The sequence below is a fragment of the Malaya genurostris genome, chromosome 1 (assembly GCF_030247185.1).
Source record: "Malaya genurostris strain Urasoe2022 chromosome 1, Malgen_1.1, whole genome shotgun sequence".
Classification (NCBI taxonomy): domain Eukaryota; kingdom Metazoa; phylum Arthropoda; class Insecta; order Diptera; family Culicidae; genus Malaya; species Malaya genurostris.
The window spans coordinates 163,700,954-163,720,082 of record NC_080570.1 but is presented as its reverse complement, the minus strand read 5'-3'; the positions used below and the strand labels follow the sequence as shown (position 1 = coordinate 163,720,082).

Genomic DNA, 19,129 nt, shown 5'->3' with positions numbered 1-19,129 from the left:
AAGTCAGAGCTGATTGCGTAAACTATGTGACAAAATCAAAATTAATGCTAGTTTAGACGAATATTTGGAAGGAATGAGCAAACATCGTTCTTATGAACCGTTTCTAGAATAAAACGCCTGAACACATACTTTTCAGAGTAATGTTTCCTTTTAGAGACCCCTATCAGCTAAATGATTCTCATCGCTGATCTATTACAAGCACTGACACCAAACTGTGATGGTATTGATGGTTCTCAATTTTGATTTCGTAATACCAAACTCTCATTCCGAGTTGTAAAAAGTGAGTACTGAGTTTGGCATCACTGTACTGATAAGCTGTAAAAATAAACAGTATTCAATACTGTTGGCTTGGAAGTGGGAGGAGTTTCTAATCTTTCTTATGTTTCGTGATTCAATCATTTGTAGTGTTTAATCATACTTGCAGAAGAATGAGAAGACCGTCCGCCTGACCGGAAATTCCCGGAAATATTGTAAGTAAAAGTAAAAGTAAGATAAATTGATTTAAAAATAACATGACACTAGTGTGCGTAGTTTCAAGATTTGTAAATAAAGGTTGAGTTTTTTCAGAAGGCCAGAAAGGTACCTTTCGTTAAGAAATCTCCAGGACAATTCCAAAGAGTGTAGACGTAAGTTTTTACTAACACTTAAAATAGAAACAAACTCACGCTCACCTCAAATTGAACAACCAGAAGAAAAATAAAAAAATTTTTAATTATGAATTGTAACTGAAAAAAAAACGATTTTCAATGAAATGAGAATGTTGAAATAAAAGATTATTATCGAAGATTCAAGACCAAAATGAAAAGGAAGAAAGCCCGTAGGGTAAACGATGAAAAATTGGTATTTCATGTAATAAGTGTTGAGATAACTCAAAGAATATTCGTATGTCTCGTTTCCCCTTACATCAAGAATAACCACCGGTCGATTTGTAAATAGAGGTAGAGTTTTTTCGGAAGGCCAGAAAGGTACCTTTCGTTAAGAAATCTCCAGGACAATTCCAATAAGTGTAGACGTAAGTCTTTACTAACACTGAAAATGAAAGAAAACTCACGCTCACCTCAAATTGAACAACCGAAAGAAACGTAAAAAGTTTTTTAATAATGAACTGTGATTGAAAAAAAACGATTTTCAATGAAATGAGAATGTTGAAATAAAAGATTATCATCGAAGATTCAAGACCAAAATGAAAAGGAGGTGTGGTGGATACAGGCCCGCTTTAGTCATTAAAATAAATAAATGATATCGAAACTCCGACGCAGCATAAAGCGCGATCATTGCCACCGACAGAGCGGTGACCGTTTTATGCTGACGCGCTAAAAAGGGTCACGTAGCCACCACCCGAGTAGGACCTAGCGTTAAGAAAGATTGGAATGAAATATATAGTTCGAGAACGACTACCAACCGAGAACGTGGCTACTTTAACTCAAAAGAAAGAAATTCTTGCCACGCAGTGGCTCAAGTTAATAATGAACAATTCTTGATTTTTCAAACAATCTTTGATTTTTCAGAGGAAAGCCCGTAGGGTAAACGATGAAAAATTGGTATTTCATGTAATAAGTGTCAAGTGTGCTATCCCACTAAAAGCGAAAAGAGCACAATGAGTAAGATGGATCGATCAAGGAGATAATCCAAGGAATATTCGTATGTCTCATTTTCCCCTAACATCAAGAATAACCACCGGTAGGAGCGTATATTTCTAGTCGCTTGTTGCCTTCTCTACTAGGTCAGTCGTTCATTCACAACGAAACAATTCACAATAACATGCGTTTTTAAAGTCAACGTCAGCAGAAAATGTGCAATTAGCATTTAGTAGGAAAAACACGGCACAAACAAATGGGAACTCATATCAAAACTCTGTAATTAAATAGGAAATATATCCAAGTCAGTAAGTTAGAACTCGAAGTATGTAGTTTACTTTAATTCTCAATCCAAAAGGCTAAGCAGTGCCTCTAAATATTTTCAAATATTTCAAAGGGGGACGTTCGCAAAAAAGAGAGGTTAGGGTAAGTACGGTTCTAAAATGTCGGATTCTTAATTCTTCATGTGCTGAAAAGCGTAAGAGCAGGCTGGAACGCGCAAAAATTGCTCAACTACAAATCGATGTTTTCCGGGTAAAAATGAAATGAAAACACCCTGAAATGCTGCATTTCGAAGTTGGGTGTATATACAATGGTTACTATGATATGTTTTCACCATTTGTTCTCCAGTGTTTAAATTGACGTTCAAGCAAGCGGAGCAGCGTGTCAAAATTTTGTTCGCGCAGAAAGAGATTCCGACGTTGACGCACGCCAAGTGGACGTTGCTGTTCTGGTCGGACTTGGCGAGCTGCCACTATGGGAAAAAGGCAATCGAGTGGTTCGATGTGAACAACGTGGTTGTGGTACCCAAAGACCACAACCCTCCCAACAGTTGTCGACGATAGAACAAAAGGAATACCTCGTACCGATTCTGCTTCCGCCGCCGCTTGGACTGGGCAGCTACAGGTGGTGACAGCGGTGGGTTAGAGTTATATAACATCTAAAGAACTGGTGTACAGAAAGTGTGAAAACAGAGAACAGTGTAATCACGTTTGCTTTTCCATCCAAGAAGAGTCGCACATGTAGCATGATAATATTGATCCGACTAACCCAAACGAAATACTTTCCCACATTCCAACATTCACACGATCGTTAACCAATCCTTCTCTAATCACAGATCATAAACTAAAACCGAACATGCACTAAAATCCCAAACAATTGTTACATTTCCCAAGAGCTGCTGACTGTTATAAAGGCCATAGGCCTTTATGGACAAGTTATCAGTACGACGTGGTTTGTCGAGTTGTGTAGTTCGGTGGTCAAAATGAGTATTTTATTCAAAGCTTTTGCACCACTTGCTGCTGGTAAATCTGTGGATCTTATTGAGTTTGGAACAGTCATTATTAAGGAAGGTTTAGCAGAAACTTTGTTCAAATGGCTAACCTGATGCGTAAAACCATCGAATGGGAAATTGCGCACGTTGATATGTCAAATGTTGAGCAATTTGAAAGTGATGCTGGAATCACAGGACTCCTCGTTTTGCAACATATGCTGCACACAGCAAGTTAAGCAAGCTTCCCACACTATCTGTCTAGGCGACATTTCTTTCCCTTACGTAATGCGCTATAGGTTCAATCGCCTTCTTTGCATTGATGCACCAATCGATACTCTCTCTCTCTCTTTCTCCTCTCTCCCGCTAACAATTTATTTAACGAAAGAATTGCAACTGGCTCCTCCCACCTTCATGTACATTATAGAACAGGTAGTAGGTTACTTTAAGTCTGAAAACTTTTCAATAAAGCATTATTAGTTGAACTACCAAACCAACTATATCAAAGATTTAGAAAAAAAAAGCCCACAAGAAGAACATGGCGACAGTGACAAAGTAATAGACAGTGACCGCCTGTGGCAGTTTTGTGTTAAACTGGAAATAAGAAGACACCGTTTATAAATGCGATCAACTCTGAATGGATATTTAGAGGCCAAAGCCGAACACTGTCAGAGTGACAATTTACTTTAACGAGTTTTCTATAAAACTAGCAACACTTGCAACAGCCCTAATTGTATCATAGATCAGGCCGAAATCTATATCTTAGCTAGTACAGATAGTAGATCAGTAAAGTTATTGCAATGCTCACGGCTGGCTATTTTAACATATTGCATTAGCCAGAAAAAAAAACTGTACCACCGAGCGAGTTAATTGATTATGTACACAAACGACGCGATCGCATTGAATTCACGTATATCCATAGCAATGAAAATATGTGTATTGATTATAGGTGGTAGTTAGTCAACCAGATATATGTAAAGCTGGAATATATATGTAAATATAGCTTTTGGTTAGGTGCTTATATTTTGAGTATAAAAAGGACGGTTTTTGATTTTAGAGGGGCTTCTTAATTCTACTGTTAAGAGTAATACTCCTTGGGCGACCGGTTAACACCGTAATCAAACTTGGACACCATTACTCGTGCCAAAAGCAGTAATCAAGGAAAAAGGCAAAGTTTAGTATAACATTCCTTTCCGGCACACAAAGTCAGCCTCAAATATTAGCAAGTTTAAACTTCAGTTGAGATTTCAATTTCAGTTTTTATCAGAATCCAGTTTTAGTTTACAGACTTGCTAGGCTTCCTTTGTGGAAAGATTAGGTAGCAACCAGGTTTTTAATTGTAATTTGAATTTTGTAGGTAAAGTTAGACGTGTAGTTTAAGTTACAAAATATAAGTATACCTGATTTTAGTTGGCTGTTAAAGTTAAATTTATCAGTAGTAAAGAACATTTTATCTAGAGTTAGGCACAATTTTATGTCAACACCAGTTTATAGGGCAATAGACTTTTCAAAAGCTCCATTGTACAGAGAAGAAATAAGAAAAGCCGCAAGCATGTCAACCAGGAAGTTTGAGTCAATGGAAGCCATCAGGGATGAGATCAATGCAATCAGGGATCTGATAAATGAGCAAGGATTTATTGATGACATTAAAAGAGCTCTAGCTGATTTTGAGTACCAAGGACTGAACGTCACTAGTCTGATGAACATTTTGTACAGCAGAGGAGGCCTTGCAGCAAAAACTACGGATGAAATTCGTTAAGATGTTCTGTCTATGATTATACTATTTTTGACAAGCGGAAACAACCTAGAGAAAATGATGCAGAGGACAAATGAGGTTGGGAAAACAAGATTAAATCATTTGAGGCAGATCTATCAACTGAAGAACAACGTTGGTAAAGGTGGAAATGATGTGCTGACCTTATCGAGAGTTGCGGCTATATTTCCAATAGTCACCATCAGAATGCTGAACTTGCAAGAAGTGCAGATACCCAGGGCAACAACCCTTTCAAGCGCTGATTTTGGTACTGACTTCCCAAAATCTATGCAAACTGTTATAGCGGCAGCATTGTTCCCCAATGACATTAATGGGTCCAGGCTAATGAAAGTTAGGTCAGGCACAAAATTATGTGCTGTAGGGTAGTTAGTGCGTTGAAGTATAAAGGCTGTTAAAAGAATAAAAGAAAAAAAAATAAAGTGCGGTCTATCGATTTAACAGAAAAAAAAGTAAAATCTGTTCATTGAAAGAAATACCCCTCTCGCCGCTCGAGTGTTCGCACACTGAAGGGTGAGAACAAGTTCACCATAGTTACTGTTTATTATAGTGAAAAATAAATAAACAAACAGTTTTTATATTTCCGAGCTGAACTCAGTGATGATGAAGTACAAAAATGATGATTGCCGAAATCGTAATAAGGGCCATAGGTGGTTTACTTCCGGACCAATTATGTTTGGGAATTTTCTTGTCGTATGTCTTTTTTTCTCGCCGAATCAAGCAATAGTGTTCCTCTAACTCACCATAGAATTAACGAAATGCAGAATAAATCGGCTACCTGTTTTTTATCGAGATAGAAATAGTTTACTACATGGCGACCGTGACTGTGGTACACAACAACCCAGAGCTGATGCCAGAAGTTTCATGTAAAAACACTAATTTGTCTTTGGAAGCTTCTTGTAGATTTCTACGCGCCTAGGTGATACGTGTCATATCGTTGGAAATAAAGCGCATTAAGTGTGTAAACAATTCACAATGCAAATGTCAAACTGTTCGAACACTGTTTCAAATAACATGCAGAATAGTTGAACGCAAGTAAACAAGAAAATTGTAACAGACGGACAGACGGAGTTTTCGGTAGGCACATCTCTTGGAAAAGAATGCAATTTTGATGATTAGCAATTGCTCGATTTGCCCATCAAAAAAAAACTCCACTGCTATTGTAGACATTTACCGAAATAAGGGCCATACGTGGTATACTTCCGGACCAATTAGATTTGCAGATTTTATGTCGTATGTCTTTTTTCTCGCCAAATCAGGAAATGATACTTCATCAACTCACCACCTGGATTCCCGAAAAATGGAAAACAAAAATAAATCGACTGCCTCTTTTGTTCGAGAAAAAATCAGAGATAGTTTACTATATGGCGACCGTTACTGGGGCACACACACAAATCACAAAATAGATAACCAATAGATTATCCAACTTTTCCTTTTTAACCTTATAATCATGAGAAGAATATCTGATGACGAAGCACGCCGAACCAAAGTAGACAATTTTACTATAGCTTCGGAGAGACCGGTTGAATATCCCTCAGAATGGTTTCGGCAGAATGATGGGAAAAAAAACAAAACACTGTACCACCGAGCGAGTTAATTGATTATGTACACAAGCGACGCAATCGCATTGCATTCACGTATATCCATAGCAATGAAAATATGTGTATTGATTATAGGTGGTAGTTAGTCAACCCAAGAATGTCCAGTATGGATTATGTAGGGCAGCCTTACATAAATACGCCGGAAAAGAACATTTCGCAGTTAAGAGTTAGCAGTGAATTCCAGATATGTGTAAAACTGGAATATATGTATAGCTTTTGGTTAGGTACTTATATTTTGAGTATAAGAGGGGCGGTTTTTGATTTTATCGAGGCTTCTTAATTCAACTGTTAAGAGTAATGCTCCATGGGTGACCGGGTAACACTGTAATCAAACTTGGACACCATTACTCGTGGCCATAAGTGGTATACTTCCGGACCAATCAGGCTTGGGAATTTTATATCGTATGTCTTTTTTCTAACCGAATCAAGAGCTAGTGTTCCACTTACTCACTTTAGAATTACCGAAAAATGGTATACAAAATAAATCGGCTACCTTGTTCTGATTGAGATAGAAACAGAGACAGTTTACTATATGGCGACCGTGACTGGGGCACACGCACAACCACCCAGAACTGATACCCGATTCGTGTGAAACCATTGATTCGTTTAAACAGATGAATGCCACAAGGCATTCGAAGAATTTAGAAATCGGTGAACATTCGGTTGGATAGACCGAACTCTAAGCTAGCACACTATTGGAGCTGTACTGTCTGATGAAAAGTCTATTGATAGACCGATGCTATCATATGTCAGTAGTGGTCTAGTAGAGTAGAAAGAAAGTACCACACTATGTGCAGCGCCTTCAGCAAATTTTTCTTTGGATAGATAATAAAAATAAAAATGGAAATAGATAATAAAAATAAAAATAGATAATAAAAAATAAAAATAGATAATAAAAATGAAAATAGATGTTCCAGCACGGCTTAAAATTAGAAAAGTTACCCGGCAGATTTCATTCATTTCATCAAATTCAAATCCAGGATTTCAAAACGCGATCGAACATTTCAATATAGCATAAAAAATTTTCCATAGTAATAAAACCTTTCCGTTCCACTTAAGAAAGGGATCAGCATATGCGCACAGGCAGGATCAATTTTACAGAGCTGCGCGCTAGGGCCTTATAGACTATTCAATGTAGGAGGTAAACAAATGCCGGCTAAGAGAACCAGGCAGAAATTTATGTAAACCAGATGCGCGCGTATGCATAGCTAGGGACGCGGACGAACCGCCAGCACTCCCGATGTGGAATGGAAAGAGAAAACAACAATACGTTGCGTCATATGTTGCGCAACGTTCCAATTCAATGCAACACTTTTCTTATTATAAATAGCTTTAAGAAATTGTTAATAAACGAGTATACGTCTAAGTCTTGTCCGCCCCGGTCGTATCTCGCGTGTAGTGAATATCACCTTTCATTCTTCAGTTTGATGCTGAACAGCGGTTGTCTTCGTCTCCAGTTGAGAGAATCATGACTTGCTGGTTTTAGTGTCGGATGGATCTGTTCGGAAGCGCCTTTCTCACTCTCTGCTCACTGAAATAGGCTGAGCTTAGTTACAAGCCATTTTCCACAAGCTGGACTCTGGCCGAGAAACCGTGGAAGACCAGATTTATACGGCCTACAATCGGCTCCGACGCGCCCCCTCTTAGAATCTCTTGTCACAAGCTGGCATTAGTGGAGAGGCTGGTAGCAAGAGTCAAGATTTTGCTCTAGCTGATTCGAAGGGGCCACTTCTGTCAGTCTCAAACTGTCGGTAGAAATACAGAACTGAGCTGATCTGCCAACAGGTAGAGCTTGGCGTGCAAAAGCAGCACGCTAAGATATACCTGCCGGATAGAAGGATCACGACTCAATTCGAACACCGAGAGAAGCTGCGGCATGGACATTACACAACCAACCAGGTTAGAAGAGATTCCAATAATTGAACGGAAAGACGACTTCTGAAGCTATGGAGGCAAGGATGGTAAGACACCATTAAAATGAACACGGCATAGATGCTAGTTGCGGGATAGTTTAGAAAAACGGTTTAGAAAATATTCATTATAACATGCAACAAGCATTCGCATGCCGCAACTTTAATAACAATTTTCTTTCCACAGACAAGTTAAGTATATCGCAGACGAATAAATCTATCGCAGATACACTTAAATGCATTTGAAAAAAAACATAGATTCAACTAATAGAAAGAACAAATATGATAACGAAAAAAAATGTACGATGCACAAAGATATGATAATGAGCGCCTCAACGAACAGCAGTTTTACGAAATAAAGACAACAAAAAAGAATAGTTCAATTATTTAAACAGTTGTTGCCGTTCACAATATCTAGGGCCATAGGTGGTATACTTCCGGTCCAATCAGGCTTGGGAATTTTATGTCGTATGTCTTTTTTTCTCACCGAATCAAGAGCTAGTGTTCCACCTACTCACTTTAGAATTACCGAAAAATGGTATGCAAAATAAATCGGCTACCTTGTTCTGATTGAGATAGAAACAGAGACAGTTTACTATATGGCGACCGTGACTGGGGCACACACAACCACTCAGAACTGATACCCGATTCGTGTAAAACCATTAATTCGTTTAAACAGATGAATGCCACAAGGCATTCGAAGAATTTAGAAATCGGTGAACATTCGGTTGGGTATACCGAACTCTAAGCTAACACGCTATTGGAGCTGTACTGTCTGATGAAAAGTCTATTGATAGACCGATGCTATCATATGTCAGTAGAGGTCTAGTAGAGTAGAAATAAGGTACCACACGATGTGCAGCGCCCTCAGCAATTTTTTTTTTGAATTTACCAGTATTGTAGAAAAAGTAGAAAGTTGAGATGAAAACTCGTCGAGCGAACTCTCTTATCAGCGTAACCGCAACCTTGATGTATAAACTTTGTTATAGAAACATGGACATTTCCGGGCATTAGTCAGCGCAGCAATGATGTAGAAACAAAGTTACTTGTTTCACGGATACTAATCACTGCCACTGGCATAGTGACAGTGGTCCCGGCTCTTCGGGAGAAAGTCGGATGAACTTTCTACTTAAAATCGCAAGCTCAGCTTGTACTAAAATCTTCGGGCTTCACCCGTAAGTAAATGTTAGGAGTTTAAAAACCCATAGTTGGGAAGGGATCAGGGTCATTTCGCCGAAAGCCATTTACCCAAAAGTCATTTCGCCGAAAGGGTCTCGGCAGTCATCTTCCTCATTTCTTCGAAGTTCGACCAATATTTCCCTGATACCGGCTAGCAATCTTGAATTTTGGACATCCTCGTGAAGCGAGTTTCCGGTCAGCAAGTCATGCGGTAGCGACAACATAACCAAAAATTTTCACTGCCAGGAAATAGGTTTAGCACTGAGTGCGAAAATTTTTCCAAAATCACCACATTTTAAATAAAATGCAGAGAACACAGCAAGCATCCTCGTATAGAGGAAGAGGAGGAAGAGGACGTAGACATTTCCTTCATACTCAAAAATCTGAAAGTGCTTATATATGCAGACGACATGAAACTCTTCATGGAAATTAAAAATATCAGCGACGCTGTAATATTCCAGAACGAAATCCATCTATTCCACATTTGGTGCTGCAAAAGTCTACTTCAACTCAATGTAAAAAAATGTAACTCAATAACTTTCAGTAGGGAAAATGAAACTATATCCACAAACATACATCTAGGAAATCAACTTGTAGAAAAATGTAAAATTGTAAGAGATTTAGGCGTAATCTTAGACTCCAAGCTCACTTTTGTGGAACACTACAATACCATAATCAATGAAGCAAATAGCATGCTGGGCTTTATTAAACGCTTCAGTCATAACTTTCAGGATCCATACACAATTAAATTATTATACACTACATATGTGAGACCTATTTTGGAATATTGCTGCCTAGTATGGAATCCATATAACATTATTCACGAAGAACGCATCGAATCTATTCAAAAACAATTTCATTTATATGCACTTCGTAAATTAAACTGGACAGCATTTCCTTTACCAATGCAATGCTTTATTTTATCAGCGACATTATTTGTCAACGCATTCAATCACCTTCTTTACCTAGCCGTCAATTACGAACCAGGAAATTATTTTTAGAAAGAAACACTAGAACAAATTATGCAAAATATAGCCCAATCCATCGTATAATGCGCCATTACAATCAATATTGCGAACATCTTGACCTTGGTATGTCCAAAAATGAAATGAAATTACAGCTTAGTCGTAGAAATAATGCGTAGTATCTAAGTAAACATTGTAAACCATTTATATGTAGTCTACATTTGCTTGACGAAATAAATAAATAAATATGGCGAAAACTTTTGGTTATCCAATCGCGATATGGTTGGAGGCAAGCAGCCATGGATCGAGTTACATGGAGAAGAATTGTTGATCAGATAAAATCTTAAAAGACGTAATATCAGAAATATATATGGTGATACGATTGGTTCTCGCGACCAGCTGCATTTAGCAGCTCAAAATGGTCATAAAGACAGACGCGCTTCTTTTTCTTGTCGAAAAAAAATTGAAATAGAATTTGAAAGAAATCATAGTAAGCTGGTATCTTGATCATACGATAAATCACATACAAAGAGGTGCAGCGCCCTTAGCAAATTTTCCTTTGAATTTGCTAGTGATGTAAAAAAAAGTAGGAAGCCATGAAGGAAAAACTCGTCACCTTTCAGGTAAGCTTTCACGTCAGCGTAAACGCGACGAGTAACAACAAAAATATCTTTCCAAGGGCACTGGAAAAAAATAAAATGCTGGTTTGGTTCGCGCTTCTGTCGATTTTGCGAAAATTGACCGCCGCGCGCTCGGTGCCTGCCGTTTCGCATGGGTTATCGTCAGTTCTTTTTTTCCTTTAAGTTCCGAGAGAGTGAAGTGAGCAGCCGAAATGACAAATGTGTGGTATTCCGTGCCGACTTCGGTCGATAGAATGTGTACTTTTTTTTTCAAGTATACTAAGTATACTTTATTTAAAAAAATGATTAATGATTTGTTCTTGTTTTTTTTTTTCTCTTCTTAGAGGAATTTCTGATCTATCGATGGGTGACGCTATCGATCATCCCCACTATCAACTTCTGGCGGATATTGGCCGGAAGGATCGCCCTCCGCGAATTCCGGCGTGTATCCGCCAGAGAACTTCTTCTCGAGCTCATGGCCTGGGTTCGTCGTCGTTGGGCCTATTCGCGGACGCCTGGGCCCGGCAACCCCGATGAGGGAAAGCTTGGACTCGGGACCTACGGGTCCCGGGTGTATCGCTTAGCGATCTACGCTCCCGACTTCGTGATGAAGTGTGAGAGTAAATGCTCATATCTGTTATATATTGATTACTATTTTACACTAGGCTTCAATACAGAACCCCTCAATATTGTTGGCTGCAGAAAGAAATCTCTGCAGTCAATAACATTGGTGACTCTAGAAAAATGTCTCACCAGTAATATTGGTGGTTCCAGAGAAGAGCCAAGATAAGCCGGTCTCGCCAGAAACACTAATCAAAAATTTGTAAATAAAGCAGTTGTATTTTAGACACCAAATTGGACGGATAGTCCAGTTGTTTTATTTCATAAAAAAAACCTTTCCCCTTTTTCAACCCTTCTCGCCGCTCAGGTTAGATGTCGCATTTGATGACAGCGGAAAAGGAACATTTTTTAAATACAGAACGCTATTTGAGAGGAGGTATTGTGTTTTTGTGTTTTACCGCGAGTGTATTGAAAACGAAGGAAATCGTATTCAGGTGAGTTTACATTTTTCATACTTAGAGTGAAAAAGTTAGGATTTATTGGCGAACTACGCACGCGGTGAGCAGACGGTTAAAATAACAGCGGAAAAGTATTATTACACGGTGACAGAATTAAGCTGAATCGCACTAATTTTACAGACGGTAGATTACAGTAACTAGTTTTCATTCTGACTTAAGCCCACGTATGGGCGCTTGCACTTAGCAGCACAAAATGGTCATACAAAAAATTGAAATAGAATTTGAAAGAAATCATAGCAAGCTGGTATTTTGTTTATCTATAGGACCCAGTCCCGAACTGTGAATTTTCTGTTTTCTTAATACGTTGATAGACGATTTTTGAACTTGTTTTCCATCGTTGAAAATAACAAGAGTTTTTTAGAGAAATATTAATATTATAAACGGTCTCCAGAAGCTTCTTTACGGCGTTAGTCGTACACACATGATGTCGACTTAAAAAATTATATTCCGTAGTGATAATATCACGGTTCCACTAGCGAATCGGAAGAATTTTCTTACCGCCAGCTAAAGCATGATATCCTAAATAAACCTTAGGAAAGAAACAGATTAAATAGACCAGCCAGCCCGGAGCAGTGCTGTTTGCCGGTAGACTTTTTCAGCATCATGAGGAGCAAAGAATGTTCTGTTTTCATTTCATCTTATGTTAGATAAAGGATATGTTATTAGATATGAAAAACGAAAATTTGTATAAAAACCCCCTGAAAAATTTAAAAAGATTAAAAATTCCTTAGAAGAGTGTTCTCGTAGTCACTACTCCGAAAATCACTTCTTGGCAATCTGACGATAGCTCTTCAGTTTTAAAGATTTTTAATCAACTGAAGATAATCAATTGATTTGCGCACGGAGTTCATTGCGGTTGCGTGCGACGAGTGCAACCGGTGGTTTCATCTAACATAAAAAATCTTTTCCAATAAATACATTATCTAACCTTAGTGAAGTGAAAATTAAGTGAAGTGAAAATTAAAATGGATCAATACGAACAGCAACTCGCGCACATGCGAGCCGAAATTGAAAATAGGGATGAAATCATCCATCAGCTTAGAGTAGAAGCGCAAGGTGCCGCCGAGGCCGTGCAGGCCGCACAGCGTGCCGGTGTCGGAACGGCGGAAACGGCGCTGCAAACGCCGCAAATCATACAAGATCTGCCGCCATTTACCGGCGATAAAATTAAACTACACTCTTTCATCCGACCAATCGACAATTTAACGGCTTTGATCGATTCACTGAATTGAAATGATATCAAATCGAACCCAATTACACATTATAGCGATCGTAGGGACGAAGTCTCTCTTATCAGAGACCTCGTTGCGATGCGACAATCACCTTCTATCTCTCTCACAATCCAAGCCATGCCTTCCGTTCTATTCAAATTTCCAACCTACATCTCAACCCAGGACTAGTAACTATTCAAAATGGCTACAGCTTCCTAAAAATAGGCGAACACAAATTATTTCACGTAATCGATCTCGACAGATATACTCCTATTCTTGAGAAAGTAGTTCAGTACAGTCCAGTCGTTTTTTAAAAACCTAGATCCGATAATCCGACCTTTAACTGTGAATTGTCACTTTTTTAAAATAGAAACCCAGATACGCGATTCGTTAACAGGCGCATTTAGCAGCACAGAATGGTCATACAAAAAATTGAAATAGAATTTGAAAGAAATCATAGTAAGTTGGTATCTTGTTCATATAATAAATCACATACGAAGAGGAAAACGAAAACATTGAGATACTTCAATAAATAATTTGAAAAAAGAACATCGATACAACTTACAGTGACACATAACATAACATACCGGTGCTTCAAGTGTCTTCAAGTAAGGAATGTTGTAAAGAATATACAAGAGGATAATAAAGACAGTCTATTGCTGACAACCGAGTGTAGTTCAGTTCAATTATTTACATTCCGAAAGACATCGTCGGTCACATGCCGTGCTATGTCATCGTTCACAAAACGAGATCATAACACGGATAACCCAACCTTAAGCCCACATATGGGCGCTTGCACTTAGCAGCACAAAATGGTCATACAAAAAATTGAAATAGAATTTGAAAGAAATCATAGCAAGCTGGTATCTTGTTTCTCTGTATCTGGATATATATCTGAAAAATCTCCCGAACTGCGACTTTTTTGTTTTCTTCACCGTTGGAAGTAACAAGAGTTCGTTAGAGAAATATTGGCATTGTAAACGGTTTCCGGAAGCATAAGGCCCGTACGCACAGACCTCAGCAAAGTACACGCCAGCAGTAAGACGCCAGTGTATCCAACGCGTGGAGATGTCAACCACCCTGTTACCAATGATTGAACCGCTGACATCGCAGCAGACATCCGGCCACCGTGGTTACATCAGCCAAGAACCATTAGGAATTGCATCAACCGAAACCACCACGCCGCATCGACGATTCGACATGTTCGGACAGGTTAACCGCTGATACAATAGTTTAGGGCTAGGTAGTCAGGTCTAACGAACGTACGGGCAGGACAAGATAGTGCAGCGCCCTTAGAAAATTTTCCTTCGAATTTGCTAGTATTGTAGAAAAAGTAGGAAATTGTGAAGGAAACTCTCATATCAGCGTAGCTGCAACCTTCAAGTATAAAATTTGTTATTGAAGCGTGCACATTTGCGAGCATTAGTCATCGCAACAATGTTTAAGAAACTTTGTCATGAAACCATAGACAGTTCCGGGCATTAGTCAGCGCAGCAATGTTGTAAAAACAAAGACACTGCCTCTGGCATAGTGACAGTAGTCTCGGCTTTCGGTAGAACTTCGGCAGAAAGTCGGATGAACTTTTCTACCTAGAATCACAAGCTCGGCTTGTACTAAAATCTTCGGGCTTCACCCGAAAGTAAATGTTAGGAGCATTAAAAAACCCATAGTTGGGAAGAGTTAGGAGTTCAGTTCAGTTTTAACGAGTGCGCCGTTAGTCTCGGGCGTCGACCCGTAGACAAATAAGCAGTTAGTCCAGTTTTACAGAGTGCGGTAACTAGGCGTTAGTCTCGGGAGTCGACCCGTAGACATATTAAGTAGTTGTTATTAATTCGGTCGTCGGCCCGTGGGCAAGTTTGTGTCCAGTTCAAAACGTTAGAGAGGTAACAAAAGCGGTCGGTATTAAGTAGTTTTTTTTTGTTTCGAGTATTCGGACAGTCAGTTTTAAGTGAGTTTAGTTGAAGTCCGGCCAAGAAGATTATTCGAATATTCAAAAGAGATTGTTGCCATAGTGTAAAAGCCTGGAAATAGAACCGTCTTGATTGAGAAGAAATAGTGATAAATAAACGTTTCTAAACACGAGCAGATTCATCACTTCCAAATAATTGAATAAAAGAACCATCCTCCCTTTTGTTATTCTTCTCGCGCCACCGCTCGGCCGGGAGCTTGCAAGTGGTGACAGCGGTACTGGCCGCAGGTGAAGAAGGAAGGCGCGGTACGCTCAGCAAGGACACGCCAGGACTACGGGCGAGGATTTCGGAATTGAGGATGTTGGGCGAAGTTGTATTAGTATGGCGCTCCTGTTGTATCGATGGGTGACACCATCGCTCATATACACCATCAGCTATTGAAGGATACTGGCCGGGAGGATCGCTCTCGGCGAGTATCGCGCAGTGTCCAGCAAGGAGTTGCTACTGGAGGTTCTGGCTTGGGTTCGCCGTCGATGGACCTATTCCCGGACACCTGGGCCCGCCACTCCGGACGAGCTGGGTCTTCTGATTGATGTTCTTGGACCGGGCAAATTGTATTCTTTGCCCGGTTCAATCAAGGAAAAATTTCATGCTGCAGTAGAACCAACGTGACCAGTAACAACCTAAAGAGCAAAGATAGGCATATACGAGGTACCAATAGAGCTATGCGAAGTTAAGGTCGCCAAACAAAACAAAAACATAACAAAGGAAATGATATCGAGCCCAATGACAGGGAATATGAGCGACAACCTTCTATCGCAGGGACAAAAACCGAAACCAGAGATAATAGTAAATTTAGGATTAGGGAATGCAGAACATAATACGAATACAGATCATATTTACATGGAGCCAAGGATAGAGGTGAAAATGCCTCCAGAAATGGAGATGCAGAAGTCCAACGGAATAAAAGAAGGGCACAATAAAAGCACAAGGAATATCGTAATAAAATGAGAAAATGTTTTTAAGATAACACATTCAGCACAGAATTAGAATCTAAATTACTTTACAGGTTCCCATTATTATTGGAAAAATATTATAACCCAGATTTGAGTTTATTTTTAGAAAGGAAAAACAGGAACACGCACCGAAAGAACCAGCTCAGATAGTGGGGGAGAGAAGCTGCGGCATGGACGTTACACAACCGACCAGTTTAGAAGCAATTCCGATAATTGAACGGAAGGACGACTTCTGAAGCTATGGAGGCAAGGATGTAAGACACCATTAAAAGCAACACGGCATAGAAGCTAGTTGCGGGAAAGTTTAGAAAAAAAGGTGTAGAAAAGATTCATTATAACCTGAAACAAGCATTCGCATGCCTCTTAAAAATAATATTCCGTAGTGATAATATCACGGTTCCATACAATATTCACTGAAACAAGAATAAACTATAGAATTTCTTCGAAACTCCAGTTGTTAGTTTGGGGAAAAGACGTATTTCTAATTATATACGAAAATAAATTGGTTGTTGGTTCAGTATACGCACTCATGCGACCTTTGGTCATATGATAACGACATTTTAGGTACAGTTTTGTAATTCTTTCCGTTAGCAAATTGTTCTTGTTAAACAGAAATTGCCTCCGAAAACATAAAAAAAACGAATTTCTAAAACATATCCGAAATTGTTTACTTTTCGTCAAATTGGCTGGTTTATGCAATTATTACAAATCGTGAAACGTCCGGAAACCATCTAATATGACGAAAAAACGAATTTCTAAAACATATCCGAAATTGAAGTGGTACGTATTTATATGTTACTTCAGCGGACTTCAATATCTCAAATTTGTAATGCACATATCCGACTAATGACGTAGTCGGTGCGCAAGAGGTCAACGAAGAAGCTTGGGGTGAACTTTCGATTTTGCACCCGAAGTTTCTCTCGATTCTGGTTCTAAAAGAATCAATGAAATAGAAAATATTGAGAAACTCTTGATCTTGATTGGATAAATTGACCCAAAAATAATTTGCATTTGTTTGCACTCATGCGGTCTTGGGTCAGATACCTTTTAGTTTCATTAATCTATTTAATTTGCAAATTGTAAGTCTCTAATGCCCTATTCGCAAGCTTATATGCAGTTTTCAAAATTAGGATTGGCCTCGAAACAAACTCCACTCTGTACCTAATACTCTTGAACGACTTAGTTTTGGAGAGATCGACAATTTCCCTAATTAGAGTACGAACTATTTATAGAAATATATAGTTAGGATCATGTCAGCTGTATCCTACGCAATACAAGACATTTGATAATAATTCGCATTGGCACATGTGATTCCTTTTGTAAGCTGGAATTTTTTTCTTTGATTTTGCCATTTCACTTCGACATCCGACGCTCCACTTTATACGATCTACATTGTTCACAAAAATTTAAGATTAGTTATACTTTCTAGCGCCTTTCCGTTGGTTTCCGATGCTAGATCCGATGCTCAGTATTCTCCCAATCATGTATCAGCTTTGCAACTTACATTGTTCCATCCGACAGCAATACAATTCTGGACACACAACTTTCGACGAACGTGTAAACATCTAGAAAACCGAAGCAGAATTAGTAAAGAAATAGCGATGCAGCAAAATTAAAAATAGCGTTTCAGCACAACAACTTACCTCGTGTGATTCCTGCTTGCGTTCCTTCTGTTACATTCCATATCGCAATTTTTTTATCCTATGATTTACATATTGCTTCCTTCTGTTGTCAATAATTTATAGGTTTCTGAATGAGATTCAGAACCTATTCCGGGCACATTTTATTATTGTAATGTATTGCCGGTATTACTGTACTATTAAATCGATACTCATTGAATCGCGTTATCTTATTTCTCTCAATGGAATCGGACTCCATTTTGTTTAGCGAGCATTTCATTTCTTGTGGAAAATGACTTTTTCTCCCGCATTCGCGATTTTCAGTAGGTAGTGAATTGGTGATATAATTCAAATAACGAAAGCACAATTCTTTTCATTTCACATAATATGGGTTCGAGTTGAGACCCATTACCCAAAGGTAGCACACCAAGAAATCGGATATTGGCACATTAAAGACGTTTCCACGACACGTCATCCGTATTGCGTTACATTCTTTAACGCAACAATTCTTTTTCTTTTGAATATCTAATAAATTGTTACAATAGCACAAAACCATCAGCAACTTTCAGAAGTGTTAATTGCCTCACTGTTGAAAAATCAATGATGTAACTGACAAACCGAAGTAGGCTTTTATGTCAATTGTCCGGTGTTCGTGTTCAGGTAGCAGGTAGACACGCCCGCACCAATACCACCAATGGTGCTCTTTGCTGACAGCCGATCATTTGACCATAAGGTAGCCATGCGGTATTCAGCATATTGACGGATATTCCACGCACACAGATACAGTGTGAGGGGATATATCTGTATACGGTTTCAAAATGTGTATGCACCGCAGTCAAGCTTGTTGGGAATTCGAATTCGAAACTAAACATTTTTCAAATTATTTCATATCCCTGATTAGTAAGAATCACGAAACATACTAACATCGTTTCAGAATCATCCTTGGAATCACGCCCGCTATAACCGAGAGCAAAGTTTTATTTCATATTTACCAAGACGGGAATACTTGGCAACTTGGAGAAATTAAACTACGTACCCGAAAATTAGACATATTAGCTCAATTTCCTGAGAAAATCTCAAAACAGCCAAAACCGCCCTATCTCGCCACCAGTGTTAATTCTACATCGTGCCCGGAAGCTACACAAACACATTCATATGTGCACTTAGGGTTACCAGACCACCTCTCCTACCCTACACTCAGGCAAAAAATATATGGAATTTCATAATGATTTCGTATGATTTTTAGCCACAAGAATATCGTAAGCGAATCATAAGACCGCCTTATGAAATCCCGAAAATAGGAATTCCAATAAAACGCCTTATGAAATTCAAACGAAATTTTTAGGAACATTGTGCGAAATTTATATGACAAACATAACTTCTCTCATTAATTGTGAAGTT

At 38.8% G+C, this 19,129-nt stretch overlaps 1 long non-coding RNA gene across 1 annotated transcript; it reads right to left on the bottom strand.

Moving 5' to 3' along the window:
* Window positions 1–478: 478 nt before the first annotated feature.
* Window positions 479–18,435, bottom strand: LOC131426631 (uncharacterized). Its single transcript, XR_009229132.1, has 2 exons — window positions 17,753–18,435; window positions 479–17,674 (listed from the first exon to the last, which is right to left on the bottom strand). It is a non-coding gene; the product is annotated as an uncharacterized LOC131426631 (long non-coding RNA).
* Window positions 18,436–19,129: the final 694 nt, after the last annotated feature.